Below are 17,744 nucleotides of genomic sequence, written 5' to 3'. Positions count from 1 at the left end.
AAATATTAACATTTAATCACCCTGTCCTGTAATAATCATTTATGACATATATGTCACTAGAAAGCAATCAATAACGTGTTAAAGGACAGATATCAATGTTAGAATATGTATTAATGATTTCACGATAATATATTTACAAAACTGTGATCAAAATGCTTCAAAAGATTAGAACAATTTCAAACCAAACTCTCAATTTGCTAAGCGCTCTTCATTACCATTTTCACTGCTCAGCAGCTCGTAACTTCTTCTTCATTCTGCATCCAGTTCTTCTTCATCATCTTCATTACTATTTTCATTGCCCTGCAGCTCGTAACTTCTTCTTTATTCTGTAGCCCGTGTTTCATCATCCTCACTATATCCAATGTGAGTATTTCGCTTCTTAACGCTTTCATCATTCTTCACTTCATTCCTTTCCCTGAAAACAGTTCTTAGTCAAACAACTTGTTATCTTTTGTCACTGTGAAATAAACCGTTTCTGACGTATTGCTTTATATAGAAAGCTGGAATATCAATCCGAAGTAATCTTACACAGAGGGGTTTATTGTGTCAGTATGTTAGCCTTGAATGGATAGCTATACGTAAAGTATTATAATAACACCATGACATCAGGCATAGCTTAGGAAAAAAGTTTTCTTCCACTATAAAAGTAAATCATTGTATCTTCTCCAATTCTTTTCAGCTATTGGATTGACAAAAGCTTTTGAATTCCTCATACGGCAGTGCATATTCTGCAAAATTTGCAAGAGGTCTGAAAAAATTTAGGATTTGTGCTCCTCGGAAGTATAAAGCATGTGGACTGAAAGAGAAGACGGACCACCACTCTTTAAGTAAGTAGTAACCTGTAAAATTTTTGGATAGCTTCAAACATCGCTTTTCACAGATTATTACTTACTTTTACTTGCCATGGAGACAAATTTTCTATACTCGAAACACTAGACTCATTTTGTTAAAGAGAAGGAAGTTTATACATAAGATTTCACTCATTAACATTTGTGAATAGTCCCCCAGTGGCTCAGCAGTGAGTTTCAACATTTGGTTACGATACCTCTTGTGGGCATAGCACTGATAGTCCATTGTGCAACTTTGTACTTAACAAAAAATAATCAACAAAAGTGCAGAATTAATACTTACAGCGCCCTCTGCTGTTCACTTATATAAACTATATTGAAATGGTAACGGAACAATACAATCCTATTCACGTTGAAATCGATTGTACTGCATTTGATTACAAACTCTTTGTGAAATAAGAAAGAGTAGCTTTTAGTTTTCCACAGTATAAATAAAAGTAATTTTGCTAAGTTTACATTTTTAAACATGATATGGCCTGGATCGAAAATTTTACGAAATGAAGGATTGTCAGTAAATATCACTTTTAGGTTCAGCTTATTTCATGTAGCAAACTTTTCAGCCTCGTTAACATATCCATAAAATCTAACTGGGTAACTTCATGTAAACATGCACAGAAACCCAAAAAATCGAAAGTTCAAACGTAAGCCTAGATCTAAACCTAAGACAGATTGTTTAGATAAACGATATACTTCCTTTTTTTATATGGTCTTGTAAGCATTGTTTAAGCCCCCCACTAGTACAGCGGTATATCTCCGGATTTACAACGCTAAAATCAAGCGTTCAATAACCCTTGGTGGGCTCAGCAGATAGCCCGATGTGGCTTTGTTATAAGAAAAGAAACAAACAAGCATTGTCTAAAATGTATTTTTTCTCGGATTAGCGAAAGTGATACAAGTTAATCCAAGGAAACTTTAAAAATGTGATTATGACTATTTTTAACCAGAAGTTGAAATAGTTCAAATTTAGGTAATAAAGTGCAACATGTATAATAATATATAATAATTGTGTCAGTTTATATCAAATGATCAATATTTTACTGATATGAGAAGAATGTTAACATGGAGTAATACATAACATAAAATAAATATTTTCGGCTAAATTTGCCACTGATGGCATACCTATGTACAACTTTATATTGTTTTTTTGTAGAAACTAGAACAATAGCGTGTTTTATTGTAACACGGAACAATTTAAAAAGTTACAATATATTTTTAACTTAGTCCTCCACTGAGACAGTAGTAAGCGTTCGGTCTTAGAACGCAAAACTGATCCGCACTTTCCCTCAGTGGACACTGCAGTTATCCCGATGTGCTTTTAGTATATGAAAATACAAACTTTTTAAGTTATAAATAAATAAAAACTATTTTATCTGCCTCATATGCATTGCATTTTTGCGAATCCTCTTTATTACCAAAGGTAACACTTAAACCGATAAAGCATTCACATTTTAAAATACTTAATACGGAATTTTGTTTGCTAAGCCTACTCCAGGAAACCAAAGTTTGTAGTTTACACAACCGACGACTTGACGGCGCCACTAAATTAATATTACAACAAGTATGTTGACTCCTTAATATCAAACAATTCGTAGTGGATACTTTTTTTTCTGGGGTCTTAAGTTCTAAAGAAGTGTTTATTTAGATGTCAGTTCTTGCCTTATGATTGACTGGCACCTGCCATCTGTTTCATAAGCGTTGATAATTGTACAGTCATGATAAAAGACGTGCGAAACATATTTAATTTTGTTTCCTGGTGTGAAGAGTACCACACGAGAAGTGATATCGTAGTTATACTTCATAAATGACGTAATTCAAAACTTAACGAATAAAAATATTTTGTTTCTCAGATAGCAGATGCATTGTACAAAATTTGTTTCACAGTATGTTAACGACGTCTGATATAACATTGTGTTATTCTTATTTTCAAACTGTAATCCGAGAGTCGCGGGTCGAATCCCCATCACACCAAACATGGTTGCCCTTTCAGCCGTGGGGGCGTTATAATGTGACAGTCAATCCCACTGTTCGTTAGTAAAAGAGTAGCCCAAGAGTTGGCGGTGGGTAGTGATGACTAGTTGTCTTCCCTCTAGTCTTACACTACAAAATTAGGTACGGTTAGCGCAGATAGCCCTCAAGTAGCTTTGCGCGAAATAAAAAAAAACTTAATATCAAACCCAGCCTTCTATCACTATGGTTCTAAAGTATCACAAAAATGCACATTTCTATATTTTAGTTAGAGTTAAAAGGACACTTCGAGCCAGCAAGAATTTTCAAGCCATCGCCAATTTTATATTGTCTTTGTGTTTTTACAGTTCCACCGGATTTTAAACTCAGGATATAAACTGTGATTTCAAACTTTTACTGGCGTGAAGTACCAATACAAGCTAAAAAGGTAAGTTTAGCACCCATTCTCAGAGAGTATGATTTCTCACTTCGTTGGCTGTGCAAAATCACATTATTTGTAGCTAGTTTTGAAAAGTAATGCATTACAGGCTTGCTGATATTATTGTGTTGGATTAATAAATATTTTATTATATACACTATACGGTTGCAAAATATTCTATTAAAATATTACCATAACACTTTAACTGATATGGGTGGTCGGTCTTCGTTTAAAATTACAACATCAAATCTCGATTTTCACCTAAAGTGCCTGAGCTATGCAATATTCACTTTGATGAAACATATTTGTAAAAAAATATGAAATACGTAAACACTTTTATTGTCTTCTTTATCCATACCTCGCTTGCTTGTTGTAAAGCAAAGTCACACGAGACTGTCTGCTTTGTCCACAGGTGGGAATCGAACCATGGAATTTATCGTCGTAAGGCCATAGAATTATCACTGTCCCACCGGAGATTTATGCGTAGCTTTTGTTCATAAAGAATTAATAAATGAATGTAAAACACGGTTCTTTATAATACCTACATGAGCAAGATTGACAGTTATAGGTTAGACTAAAACAGTAAGATTATGAAATAAATAATAGGATTTTTTTCTGCAGTGTCACTCCTCGCGCAAGTTTTAGATTAATTTTAAATGTATATATTTTGAAGAGCAATTATCTATTGAAATATACAATAGTAATCATAATAATAATTGGGTAAAAGGCCTCTTTGTCACTCTTTGAGGCACGCACATGTAACGTGATTGACATTGTTAATACATTGTACTTTGATTTTACTCAAGAGTTCTTAACATGTATTAAAATAAGTGATTCTGTTAAGAGTCTTTTTTTGTTATTTCACGTACCTCTTATATGACCTCCATTTTCATTATATATTCACATCTCTACAGACGTAACATGAGTATGAATTTGTATTCGTTTGTTATACATTTATATAATTAAGGTAACGCAATTATTTTGTTAGGTCCTGGATTCAAACCGCACTCGTATTTCACAAAAGATTTAATGTTACCACTGGAGTTGTACATTGCCACTTTGTGAGCAAACAACGTATGTTGTGTTTACTTGAATGTACAACGTATGTTGTGTATATTTGAATCTAATCCATTCACAATTTAAATAGTTTCCTCAATAGCACAGCAGTACGTCACACTGCAAGAAACCGAGTTTCGATATCCGTGGTGGGCAGATCATAGACAGCCCATTGTGTAACTTTGTCCTTTATTATAAATAAAGAAAACTTTCCAGGTGATTAGTCCGATATTCGCAGAAAAAAAACGTAGTTGTCAACGTTTTCTCTAGATTGTACAGTTTTCAAGCATAAGTTTGTTTGTGCACTGTTTTGTCTTGTTAAGGAGAAATTTCCTGGGGCTCAGGAAGTAATTGAACATCTATGTATCTAGAAAACTATAAATGAAGTGAGAGTTAAAAGTTAGCGCGAGCAACAACTTGTACGCCTCTCGAAAGAAATTTTTATAGTCACGGATATAAAATTTGTATAGAACACATCAAATAAACTTTGGCACTTGCTTGCGTTTTTGAGAATTTTTGTTCCCACGTGTTCGTTTACTCACCTTGTTATTTAACCACGCCCTTCGCCTTCAACAATAAGGTCTTTTTATCACCCGATAAATTCTTTACTTCTCTTGTTTTATCGGGTTCAGCAACTTGTTTAGGAGTTTAGTTATTAAAGCCAAGTACCGCCACGAAAACAAACAAGATATATTTCATAACCCCGTTTATATTTGTTTATTTGTAGCGAAAGACAAAGCTACACAATAGGCTATCTGTGCTCTGCCCATCAAGGATATCGAAACCGGTTTCGAGCGTTGTAAGCCCGTAGACACACCGCTGTGCCCCCCTACATGTATCTTATAGTTTTGATCAAGCTTTCTTCTTACAGTCGAAGTTTTATCATGTAATAGTGTTTCTGTTATATTTCCTGAAGCAACTTAACGAAAGAACAACACACAAGAGGCATCTATAAAGTCTGCTAGGAACACCTACAAACGCGGTTCATTTTGTATTGTTCAACACTGTGTTGATACATATATAAAATAACCTTTATATGATCCCTTTTTTATGATTTATGTTAATATTTTGGGTTAGAGTTTCTGAAGATATTTCATTCTTCATTTGTGTATATACCTGAACGTAAGGGTGATACAATAGTACGCTCGCGTTATAACAATGCCTACTAAACACCTCATTTGATTAAAAGTCACAACTGACTGATTGTCCTACCTCTGGTCAACAGTTCAAAATAAGAAGTAACCTATGCCTGAGCTCTAACCTAGTTGAGCGTCACATAAGGTGCATCTAGGTTAAAACAATATCATGACCAGATAATTTGGTAAAACGAACCGGAATTACAGGAATTCGTTTTTATACGTCTTTCAGAATTCACCGCAGTCATGTTGTTGTGGTGGGCAGAACACAACAACCCATTGTGTAGCTTTGTTTTTAACTACAAATAAAGAAATCCTTCAGAATTTTAACAACTTACTCACAGATGCGAAATTATCTATTAGGCTAAATCTTTAAAAAGTACCTTACTATTTTTGAAGACACTTGGTTATATTATATTATATCAAGCAATATGATACATTATCAAGTTTGAATACCTAGACATACATACATATACATTTTTGTAATATTTTTTACATACTTTGAATACAATTACTTTGTGATACTTACGCACTAATAAATATGAATATGTAGGTACAAGAAACACATCCTGTGTGTAGAATGGTCCCCATAGAATTACATATCCTCAACTGCTTGCACAGTCTGTACAGTACATGTAGAATCAAATATTGTGTGAAGTTTTCTCGACATTTCTACTTATCATCAGTACAGAGAAAAGAAGGCACTTCAAACCATCCAATTAATTTACACAATTTGGGCCTCAAACTTATAGAAGATGTAGTTTACTGACGCCCCCCCAGTGGCTCAGCGGTATGTCTGTGGACTTACATCGCTACAAACCGGGTTTCGATACCCGTGGTGGGCAGAGCACAGATAGCCCATTGTGTAGCTTTGTGCTTAATTCAAAACCAAACCAGTTTACTGTTTGTTTCTGTTTTCAAACAGGTTACCGATTTCCATTAGGCAGTATTAGTAATATTCTTCACATGGTACGTTGAAAATAGTCGAATTCTAGCAATTTTTAGTTGTTAAACGGATTAGTGTATGTTACATTCAACACGATTGTCCAACAAGCTTTTCCTTTCCTGTAGTCAGTTACCAGGGGTTTTAGCCAAAGCTCTGTTTACGATCGCAAAGTTTTTCCTGTAGACTGCCAACTTACGCAGAATCTGGCACCAGTCTTAAGTAACAACCCACTTATTAGTCAGGTACTCATATCATTTTCCTTTGAAAGTGTAAAAACATTTTTGCTTTTTTTCAACTTCATGCAGGCTGGCCATAATATTATTACATCACTGCACGTGCATGGCTGAAGGACTTACCTAAAATACAACCCAATAAAACTCAATTTGTAAGTGCATATAGGTGGAGTATTCTACAAATGGTTGCATTGTGCAATAATAACCTGAATGATCAATGTATAATACAACAGTTGTTTTTAAAAGTAATCTTATATCGTATTCATTACAAATATCCTAATCATTTAAAACTAACTCACCTTACACTTTTAACAATATTTTTATTGCTTTGATTTTGTTTATACTGCTATTTGAATCATGTTTATGTGTTAGCTAATATAATTTTATTTGAAGACTTCCTTCATCTGTATGCTTTATCATGTCACTCCGCTGACAGATATCGTTAAATCCATGACGATATAGTACACTTAAGTGAAAACAATAAAAAGTCCCCTCCCTTGTTTTTTATCGAATTGTCCACGCATTCCTCTTTAAACGCTTGTATTGTAGGTTCAGTGTTTGGTATCAGTTAAACACTTAGAGCACGTTAACGCTATCGAATTTTCAATTTAAAAATTCCTCAAACCGTGATTCATGTTTCCCTTACCAGTCGAATCCGCTCACAAGCATATATTTCGTAGAAACAAATTTGTTACTTTAAACGAACAGCCGACAAATTCCATTTACTTTACTCAACTATGATGCAAAAACATAAAAAAAAAAAAACAATAGCTGCAGAGCGAACTGTAACAAATGGTGACGTTGAACATTAAATGCGCTATTTCAAAGCCAGCGTGCTTGTTGATAGAAAAGGCTGTGTTGTTCCGGCGCAGGCAAATAGCTTTCGAGGCGGGAAAATTATGGGGTAATCGACGACAACCGAGAACAAGGAATGAAACCTAACATTCCTCAAGCCAATGTAATCGCCTCTTTTCGTAACATTATTTAGCAGTTTAAAGTCAGCTATTTGGCTCTCAACTCCAGTTTCAATGCACAAATATTATTTCGACTTTTTATTCCGAAAACATAAAGGTAAGTTACTAGTCACATCAAAGAGACGAAAGCTTATGCACCTCTTGTAACGTAGCAGTGTCTAAAGTCGATCGATATTCCCACATATGTGTCATGTTTTGTAACCAGCAGTGTCACTATAATTGGCCACACTGGATGATTTGATTAAAAAGAGAGATACGACCTTAGCAGCCAATGTGTCAACACCAACGAAACGCCACCCGTTACAGTAGGACTTCTATCAACGAAACGCCACCCGTTACCGTAGGACTCCTACTATACCTTTACCAGAGTTGGTTATTAACTATATGTGGAGGCAGGGAGTTTAGTTTCCGAAGTAATCCTATCTACAATATAATGTCCTTACTGTGATTGTTGTCCCATGATTAGTGCTGCTCTAACCACTACGATCTGAAACTGTTTTATCTATAAATGTTATATGACTTAAAAGGTAATGTTCTGTCTAAATTTTACAGATGATTATGTTCATATGATTATCATTCCCCTGCATAATAGGAAATCAAATAAATAAATAAGTAACTGAAATGCATTTGGGCCATTTGCTAGTTATCACTATCAAATAGAAAATTGATTTGAAGATACGGGCTACTGGTTGAATAGTTGTTGTTCTAATGCTATAACTAATATCTACATTTATACGTATATATAACATTATGCATCTATGAGTTAAAAAACAATAACTATTTTGAAGATTACAAGCCATCATGCAACATTATAAATTATACCCGACGATGATAGATTAAGACATGCATAAACAAGTGATAGTTACTTTAGTAGAGTAACTTTTTTTTATGAATATAAAGCCTTCGCAACATGGCAACAAAAATTAATACATAATCGAGATTGTGTAATAACATAGTGTTTCCTCCTTGACGTGAAAATGAAGATCCATTATCAGCTCCGTGCTGAAAATACATTATTTTGATACAGAATGTTCGTAGTAATTAAAATATATTTTTCTCAGTGATGATGAACAAATATATGAAACAGCTACACCTGATGGCTTGAAGAAGACTTATAACGCTAAAATTTTTTGTTCAATTACCATGTTAAGCACAGCACAGATAACCCATTGTGCAGCTTTATTATTATAAATAAACATTCAAACAAAATAGATCAAACAAATATATTTCAATTCATCTATCAATAAACAGTGTGCCACTATTTTGTGTGTGTGTGTGTGTGATTTTACTCTTCATAATTTGTTCTAATTAATTAGACAAACTTAAAATGCCATTTCGAGAAATATCTTGTATGATATTAATGTGTGCATATTCGGTACGCCAGATGAGTAGCCAATAAAATGTAAAATGCCAATAAAATATCATACAGAATATGTATGATATTAATGTGTGCATATTCGGTACGCCAGATGAGTAGCCAATAAAATGTAAAATAAGCAGTGAATTTATGTTACTCTATTATTTCTTAATCTGAATGTAACAACTTCACAATTATCACATTCACAAAATCTTAGATTATTATTTTTTGTATGCTACCTAGTTTTAATAATGTTACAAAATTTAACGATACGTCAAACAATGGCTTCTTTTTAAGTGCAACATAACGATACGTCAAACAATGGCTGATTTTGTTTATGTAAGTACAATATAACGATACCTCAAACAATGGCTGATTTTGTTTATGTGAGTACAATATAACGATACCTCAAACAATGGCTGATTTTGTTTATGTAAGTACAATATAACGATACCTCAAACAATGGCTGATTTTGTTTATGTAAGTACAATATAACGATACCTCAAACAATGGCTGATTTTGTTTATGTAAGTACAATATAACGATACCTCAAACAATGGCTGATTTTGTTTTTTACTTTTGACTGAAGTACTAGAATACATTTACATTATTAAATGTTTTATTTTACTTTGCAGCTTAAACGTGTATGAATGAATGTTACTTATGATGAGTATTTGACAACCTAAGTTCCGTAAATATAATATTCATGGTTAACACAACTGTGTTGTCAATATCGAAGTTACTGTCAACTGTCTTCACTAACATAAATATTTTAACAGCAGATGTACAGAGTGGCTCAAAAGTAGGTTTAAAGTTACAATTGAACCTGTTGAATTGAATATATTGAGTTACATATGTTAGGTAAGAGGAAGATACTAGTTGGTAACGTGACTAATGACCGACGGAAGTGGCAGGCAGACTCCTGGATTGTGTAAACAGCGACAGGTTTCATTTTGAACACCTGCAAAATTAACTTACCCATAATTCCATGTCACGTGTAAAGTGTCGTTAAATAACTTATCAGTTATCAACTATATACTTTTATTTTGATTTACTTACTTTAAATATATTATCAGCTCTCAACTGCACACCAACTTTTGGGCCACCCCTTTTATTGGTGAGCAAATATAAAAGTTTTTATCTCGTTAATTAATAAAAATGATTTATTAGTGACTTTTGAGATTTAAGTAAAACTGCTGGTGTATAATTCAAAGACTTAAAATTCGTAAATCTAGTGGAATGAAGCTATGTTATAAATGTCTTCTGAACCACACTTTGAAAACCGAGAATATAAGGAAGGCATTAAAGGGCTCTTTTCAAGAAACAGAATATGGAACAATTGAGCATTGTTACATTATGCGTTTAATACGTTTTTATGGCAAACACTTTACTTAAAACACATTAAGAGAGAAAGTTTGTTTCACCTAATTTATGAACATTTACTTTTAAATTTGTTTAGGTAACAATCAACAATAATTCCATCACGATTGAGTTCATCTTTATAATGACTTCATTTATAAAAAGTAAGGTACATATATAAATCATTTAAAAATCCATTAATTTTTAGAAGATAACATTCAATTAGTATAAACTTTGTAAAAGCGAACACAAAAATAACAAATTTGTCTTACTTCTTTAAGTGAATTCAACAGTCAAATAAGATTTATCTTTCATAGGAAAGTTTTATTTTAGGGAAATGTTTCATTTTACATCAGTGAGGACAGATTCAATAAACAGTTGTTCAATACATCCTTCAGACCCTTTACATGTACCTTCAGTATGAATTAGGCCCGGCATGGCCAGGTGGTTAAGACGTTCGACTCGTAATCTGAGAGTCGCGGGTTCGAATCCCCGTCACATTAAACATGCTCGCTCTTTCAGCCGTGGGGGCTTTATAATGTGACGGTCGGTAAAAAGGTAGCCCAAGAGTTTGCGGTAAATGGTGATGACTAGATGCCTTCCCTTAAGTCTTAAGCCATTTCTCGGTAATATCCCTCTATTTTAGGTTAGTTTCACAGCCAGGACCGGCAGGCCAAGTGGTTAAGGAGTTCGACTCGTAATCTGAGGGCTGCAGGTTCGAATTCTTGTCACACCAAACATGCTAGCTCGTTCAACCGTAGGGGCGTTATAATGTAATGGCTAATCCTGCTATTTGTTGGTAAAAAGGAAGCTCAAGAATTGGCGGTGGTTGTGACGATTAACTTCCTTCCCTCTGGTCTTTCACTACTAAATTAGGGACGGCTAGTACAGATAGCTCACGTGTAGCTTCACACGAAATTCAAGACAAACAAACCATGAATAACAAAATATTGTCTGTTGTGAGTTAATAAAACAAACAAATCCTAATATTATAAAAATAATCAGTAAAACGATGTATCACAAAAGTAGTTCACTTTAGATCACTAGTTACATTATCCTAAACGTAGACAGGGTAAACAAAATTTACTTCCAAAGGTGTATTACATTATTGTATTAGTCTACTCTTTCACTTGCTCAAATATATTTTAATAACGAAAATATGCTAAAAGATATCAAGTTATCAAACAATAAGATAATAACCAATCGAGTGCTCTTCTTCAAATATACTGGATTCTCAGTTACTCAATAAACTAAAAGAACATAAAAAGCAGCTAATAATAATAGGTGATCCCAATAGTGAACATAGAAATACTGGCTGTAAAAGAACAACAACAAATGAAATACGACTTTGAAATTTCTCAAATGATTCCTTCTGTGTGTTGTTACGTAACACCACTTTTATTGATACCGGTGACAAATATCACACAAGTGATATAATAGATGTATGCATAAGTACAATAGAAGTTGGAAATAAATATTCAAATGTATATGTTGGAAATGGTGCAGATGTGATCACCTAACAATAACCCGTGTATTCGACGTAGTACCTCACCATAATTAATCAACCAATAACTAAATCTAAATATAACAGTCAGAAAGCGAATTGGTTTAAGTATGCAAATGAATTATACCTGTCACTACCAAATTACGTAGTTGAAATTACGAAATTATGTAAAAACCATCAGATACTGATGAAGACTGTTATAAAGTTTCTGAGTGCTTTATAAATGCTTCTCAAAAGACAATACCGAAACAACAATCTCACAAACTAGAGACCACATGCACAAATAACCTTTTGTTTGTTTGTTTTTCTAACAATCTCACAAACTAGAGACCACATGCACAAATAACTTTTTGTTTGTTTGTTTTTTCTAACAATCTCACAAACTAGAGACCACATGCACAAATAACTTTTTGTTTGTTTGTTTTTCTAACAATCTCACAAACTAGAGACCACATGCACAAATAACTTTTTGTTTGTTTGTTTGTTTTCTAACAATCTCACAAACTAGAGACCACATGCACAAATAACTTTTTGTTTGTTTGTTTTTTCTAAATTTTACTCAAAGCTACAAAAAAGCTACCTGCACCAGTCGTCTATAAGTTAGCGGTATAAGATTAGAGGGAAGGCAACTAGCTTTACCAACAAATAGTGGGATTTACTGTCACGTTATAATGCCCCCACATCTGAAAGACTGTTTGGTGTAACGGCATTTCAAACCCGCTATCTTCAGATTGTGAGCCAAATGCATTAACCACCTGGCCATGCTGGGCCTCTAAACGTGATTAAAACAAAAAGACAGAATATTGGTAGAAGAGAACAGATATAAACCTTCTAAGAAATAAAATAAGAAATGAAGCTAAACAATTAAAACAAGGTAGTTGTGACAGTTCTAAGCTAAATAATTACACTAATTCTAAAAAATTGGACGCATTTGAAGAGATTTACAAATAAGCAAAAACGCACAAATATCCGACATTACACCACAAAAATTAACTAACCTACAGAAATAAAGAAAATGTAGAAACTTTTACAGAACAATTAAACACAACGTTTAAAATACATCAAGAACTAAACACAAATAACCATTTTTACAATAAAGTTAATGAATATGTTATCAGAAATCAAGATTTATGTACACCAAGATAACAACAGTTCCAGCGTAAAAAAATCAACTACTCGAAAACAAGAGACAAAGTTATATTATCAATAAAACGAACAAAAACAAGACATTAGGAGATCAAACACAATCAATATTGTTATATAAAGGTACTCAGAGATTGTTCAGTCATCTAACAATAATACTTAATCTATTCCTAAATTCGGTAAACATCCCTGCCTCTTTGAAGCAAGCATAGGTAGGTACTTATGTTCTTGAATGAGTGTGTTTTTCTTATAGCAAAGCCACATCGAGCTATCTGCTGAGTCCACTCAGGGGAATCGAACCTCTGATTGTAGCGTTTTAAATCCGTAGACTTACCGCTGTACGGGGTGGGGCGTTTTTTAACGAAGGAAAAACCAGAGAATAAGCCAGAAAATTACAAACCGATCAGTGCAACTAGTTATCTAGACAAACATTTAGAGCAAGTAATTAGCAAGATGATCTCAGATATTCTGTAGATCACATCAGAATTTCCCAAAGTTCAAAATGGTTTCTGAAAATTTCGAAAAAAAAAATGATCATTTAATTAGGCTAACTGAAATTGTAACAGATAGCTTTAATCAAAATAAATGCACTGTCGCTTGATTTCTCGATACAGAGAATGGTTTGGTTTTTGAATTTCGCGCGAAGCTACTCAAGAGCTATCTGCGCTAGCCGCCCCTAATTTAGCAATGTAAGACTAGAGGGAAGGCAGCTAGTCATTACCACCCACCGCCAACTCTTGGGCTACTCTTTTACCAACGAATAGTTGGATTGACCGTCACATTATAACGCCCCCACTGCTGGGAGGGCTAGCATGTTTGGTGTGACTGGGACTTGAACCCGCGGACCTCGGATTACTAGTCGAATGCCTTAACCACTTGGCCATGCCGGGATCCGACATGGAGAAAGCATTCAACATTGTATGGCGTAATGGTTTAATATTCAAGTTAAATACTTACCAACAGGAGATCTTCACCGAATAGTTATCCAACTTTCTAGACGACAATGTTGAGGGCACCTACTGGTTGACTCCAGAGGCAGGTGGTCCTCAAAAACGGATAGTTAGTCCTATCCTATACATCACGTATGTTAGCGACATGCAGATAAATAATATTAATTGCAGTTCGTCTTCTCAATTTGATGATGAAGGGACTATTTAGAAAAACTCTAACACACCCTTCGACAACTTACAACCAGTTCTAAATCAACTACCAGAGTATAAGTCAAATATATACAAATTTATAATTAATAGGATTAAAACAAAATTAATACTGTTCGCAAAATCGCTCAAATTACGTAGAATCCCGGCATGGCCGGGTGGTTAAGGCACTTGACTCGCAATCCGAGGGTGGCGGATTCGAATACCTGTCGCACCAAACATACTCGCCCTATCAGCCGTGGGAGCGTTATAATGTGACGGTCATTCCCACTATTTGTTGGTAAAAGAGTAGCCCAAGAGTTGGCGGTGGGTGGTGATGACTAGTTACCTTCCATTCTAGTCTTACACTGCAAAATTAGGGACTGCTAGCGCAGATAGCCCTCGTGTAGCTTTGCGCGAAATTAAAAAAACAACAAATCAATACTTACTGCAGCGTTCAGAGTGCCACAATCCAGAAACTCAATATTGTTACATAATTATACAAATTTGTATACACAAACACACAAATTAATTGAATTTCTTTGCTTAACTTTAATAAAATTTTATATAAAAATGATTTATTAACTGAAATAGATAGCTGTATCGTATATGATATTGATGGGGCTGTGCCTTTCTCCATTCAGTTTCTACATTAAAAATAATGCTTCCCACCATAGACATTAAAACATTGTTAACGTCAAGATGTAGATACCACCGATTTATGTGAAAATACGTGCTGAAGAATATTTATTGTGTAAATGTGAACTTTATTTTCAGAATTGTTTGCTATCATACAAGAGAATACCACGGTACGAACTTTTTGTGAAACCAAAGTAAGCAATGAATCTAAAATTACACTAAATGCTAATATAATTATATTCCAGGACACGGCCCCTGAAAAGACAAATCAGTGTGGTGTGTGTGTCATGAGCATTATCAGCAGGATTTAACAGGAAGAGGTCTAAAGTGTACCTGACCCTCTCAGGTAGTCAATGATTAAAAATCGGAGTCGATCCAGTTCCATGAATTTCAAAGGTATATCAGGATATCCACAGTAAATATCCGCGAAAATTATACCATGGTACAAGAGATTTAGGGTAAAAACACCATCCGTAGTTGTAATCCAGTATTACAAATATCAAAGATATGGACACGTTGCAGTTGTGTATAAATCTTCCCCATGATATGTGGGCTGTGGTGAAGAAACTCATGACTCAGAATGCCCGAAACAACACAATAACACACTATTCTGTAACTACCAACAGCAATACGCAGCTACTTAATAAACACAAATGTATCGAAACTAGAATATACAATATATACAATGAGTCAAAACAAAGCGAAACAGACACACAATCCGAAAATATAGTGTAACAGAAAAAAAACACCGCTATTACTCATATCAGCAATACAAAACACACCTGTAAAGACTACAAGATACACAGATGTGGCAAGATCACATCTTCTTACTCAAGAAACGCAAATCCCATCAACAACAAAATCAAGAAATGATCTAGCAGTTCAAATGTACAAAAAAACAAAGATAAAACAGCAGAAAGTTAACCAACATACATACACACTTGAAACCGAAATACATCTCGTCCTTGAAACAATTAAGAATTTATACAACAGTACGTATACATCCAGAACAGTAGAGACAGCTTCACAATTTTGATAACAATAGTTAAAGAACACCTAATACCAGTTATTCTACATAATAAAATGTTCGAAACTTAGTGAAACTGAGAATCATGCTACTCCAGAGCTTCACTTACAAGGGTCATAGATTAACATTTATGGAGGAGGTCCGGGAAAAGACAAAATAAACAAAAAATAAAATAAAAATGTCTACAAGCCTCAAATTAAGATAACAGTCAAGGAGGAAAGAAGTTAAACTGCATCTGACCCCCCGCCAAGGCTTACACAAGACATAAATTCCAATCATATTCCAAATTACCAAATAACAGAAATTGAATTATTTTTTGAATGTTTATCTCCAGTGAGATGAAATATAAGTCTATATTTGCAGTCAGTTTTGTTTCTCCACTCCTCCGCTGGGACAGCAGTAAGTCTACGGATTTAGAGCGCTAAAATCAGGGAGTCCGATTCCCTTTCGATGGACTCAGCAGATAGCCCGATGTGGCTATGCTATAAGAAAGTACACACACTTGTTTTTCCAAGCATGTGTACATTACCTAAGAGGAATTTTCATTTAGTTATATAAAAATCTTCTATTATATTCTCAATAATTGTATCATTGGTTGTTGTCATATCCGTATAACTTCATCCATAAATATATTTTCTATAAAAGGTGTAAAATTTATATCGTGAGCAGCTGCACAGTAGAAATGTTTTCTTCAAGCAATTAAAGCTACAATGTATCAGCACATACTCAAACTGCATCGTTATTTTGAATATTTTATGGAATCGTTATCTTCATCATGGCTGTATTTAGCTATTACAACACAATTTATAGCTGTCACGTTAATACGCTAAAAATTTTAGTGGCGAAAGCCTTATAAGCTGTTAGATTTACCGTTATTGCTACTCCGTCAAGGGCATCTACCCGATGAGTCCGAAGTATATAAACATTATATGACCTGTAACTCTCGTGACAACAAGAAAGGTGGGGGCCAAATTCATGTACATCGTAAATTCCTTCTGTAGATTCTGCGAGTTAACTCCGCCCAGTTCCTTCCAGAGGTGTGAAAGCGATTTGTATCGGTGAGAAAATTCTCTTCAATTGTCTGTGACTGGAACGGTAGCTAGCCACTTAAAGGTGTAGAGTGCTAATTATGTTAGTAAAGCTGTCCGTTTCGACGTCTTTACTCTTTCATTAGAACCTGTTCGCCTCTGTTACCTTATGGCTACTACACGCAACAAACGAATAGGCCAATAAAATGTTTAAGTCGCACAAATTACAGGTTTCAGTAGAAACCAAGAGAAAAAGTGAGGAATGGCATTAGGGTGATGTTGGTAGGGATACTGGGAATATCTAGAATTTTTCGGTCACACGACAGCTGTTAGGTGGCCGAAGTTGTGCCTTCTGTTTTGACACACAGAAAGTTTTAAATATTATAACGGCTGCGTTGTAATTTGATATAATATAATGATAGCCCAAAATGCGTTTGAACATATTATCAGAGTAGTAATCTAATCTATCTCTAACCGATAGCCCCCTCAAAAAATGAAACCCACTGACCTTTGGTATATACAAAAACTAAGTTCAGTGGAGCACACGCATAACAAGGGCTGTTGCTATTGTTATCACAACAAGGAGTCGATTTGAAGAACATTATGAAATAAGAGGGTTGTTGTTGTTGCGAATTCGAATTAAGTACAAAACTACATCTGTAGTTGGAAGTCCCAAAACATGCCGCTGTGCCATTAAAGGGGCAGTAAGAAGATGCCTCAACACTTCAGGCTAATGTATGATAAAATATGTTTATATGGAAACACTTTCTACCGATTTAATAGCAAACAACAATATTTCAATTTACTTAAGTGGTTTTATCTTGGAGAACATACAACATGTTTCGACATGGAGAACATACAACATGTTTCCACATGAAGAACATACAACATGATTCGACATGGAGAATATACAACATGTTTCCACATGGGGAATATACATGTTTCCACAAGGAGAACATACAACATGTTTCGACA

General features: G+C 34.5%; 1 protein-coding gene across 1 annotated transcript in view; it reads left to right on the top strand.

Moving 5' to 3' along the window:
• Positions 1 to 3,225: 3,225 nt before the first annotated feature.
• LOC143222530 (uncharacterized) overlaps positions 3,226 to 17,744 on the top strand; it is an 83,889-nt gene continuing 69,370 nt past the window's right edge. The window contains exon 1 of the mRNA XM_076449149.1: positions 3,226 to 3,240. The gene's annotated coding sequence lies outside the window, so the exon portion shown is untranslated. The remainder of the gene's footprint in view (positions 3,241 to 17,744) is intronic.

The sequence above is a fragment of the Tachypleus tridentatus genome, chromosome 8 (genome assembly GCF_004210375.1).
Source record: "Tachypleus tridentatus isolate NWPU-2018 chromosome 8, ASM421037v1, whole genome shotgun sequence".
Taxonomy (NCBI): domain Eukaryota; kingdom Metazoa; phylum Arthropoda; class Merostomata; order Xiphosura; family Limulidae; genus Tachypleus; species Tachypleus tridentatus.
Note: the sequence above shows the minus strand (reverse complement) of the source record. Positions and strands in the feature narration are given on the sequence as shown.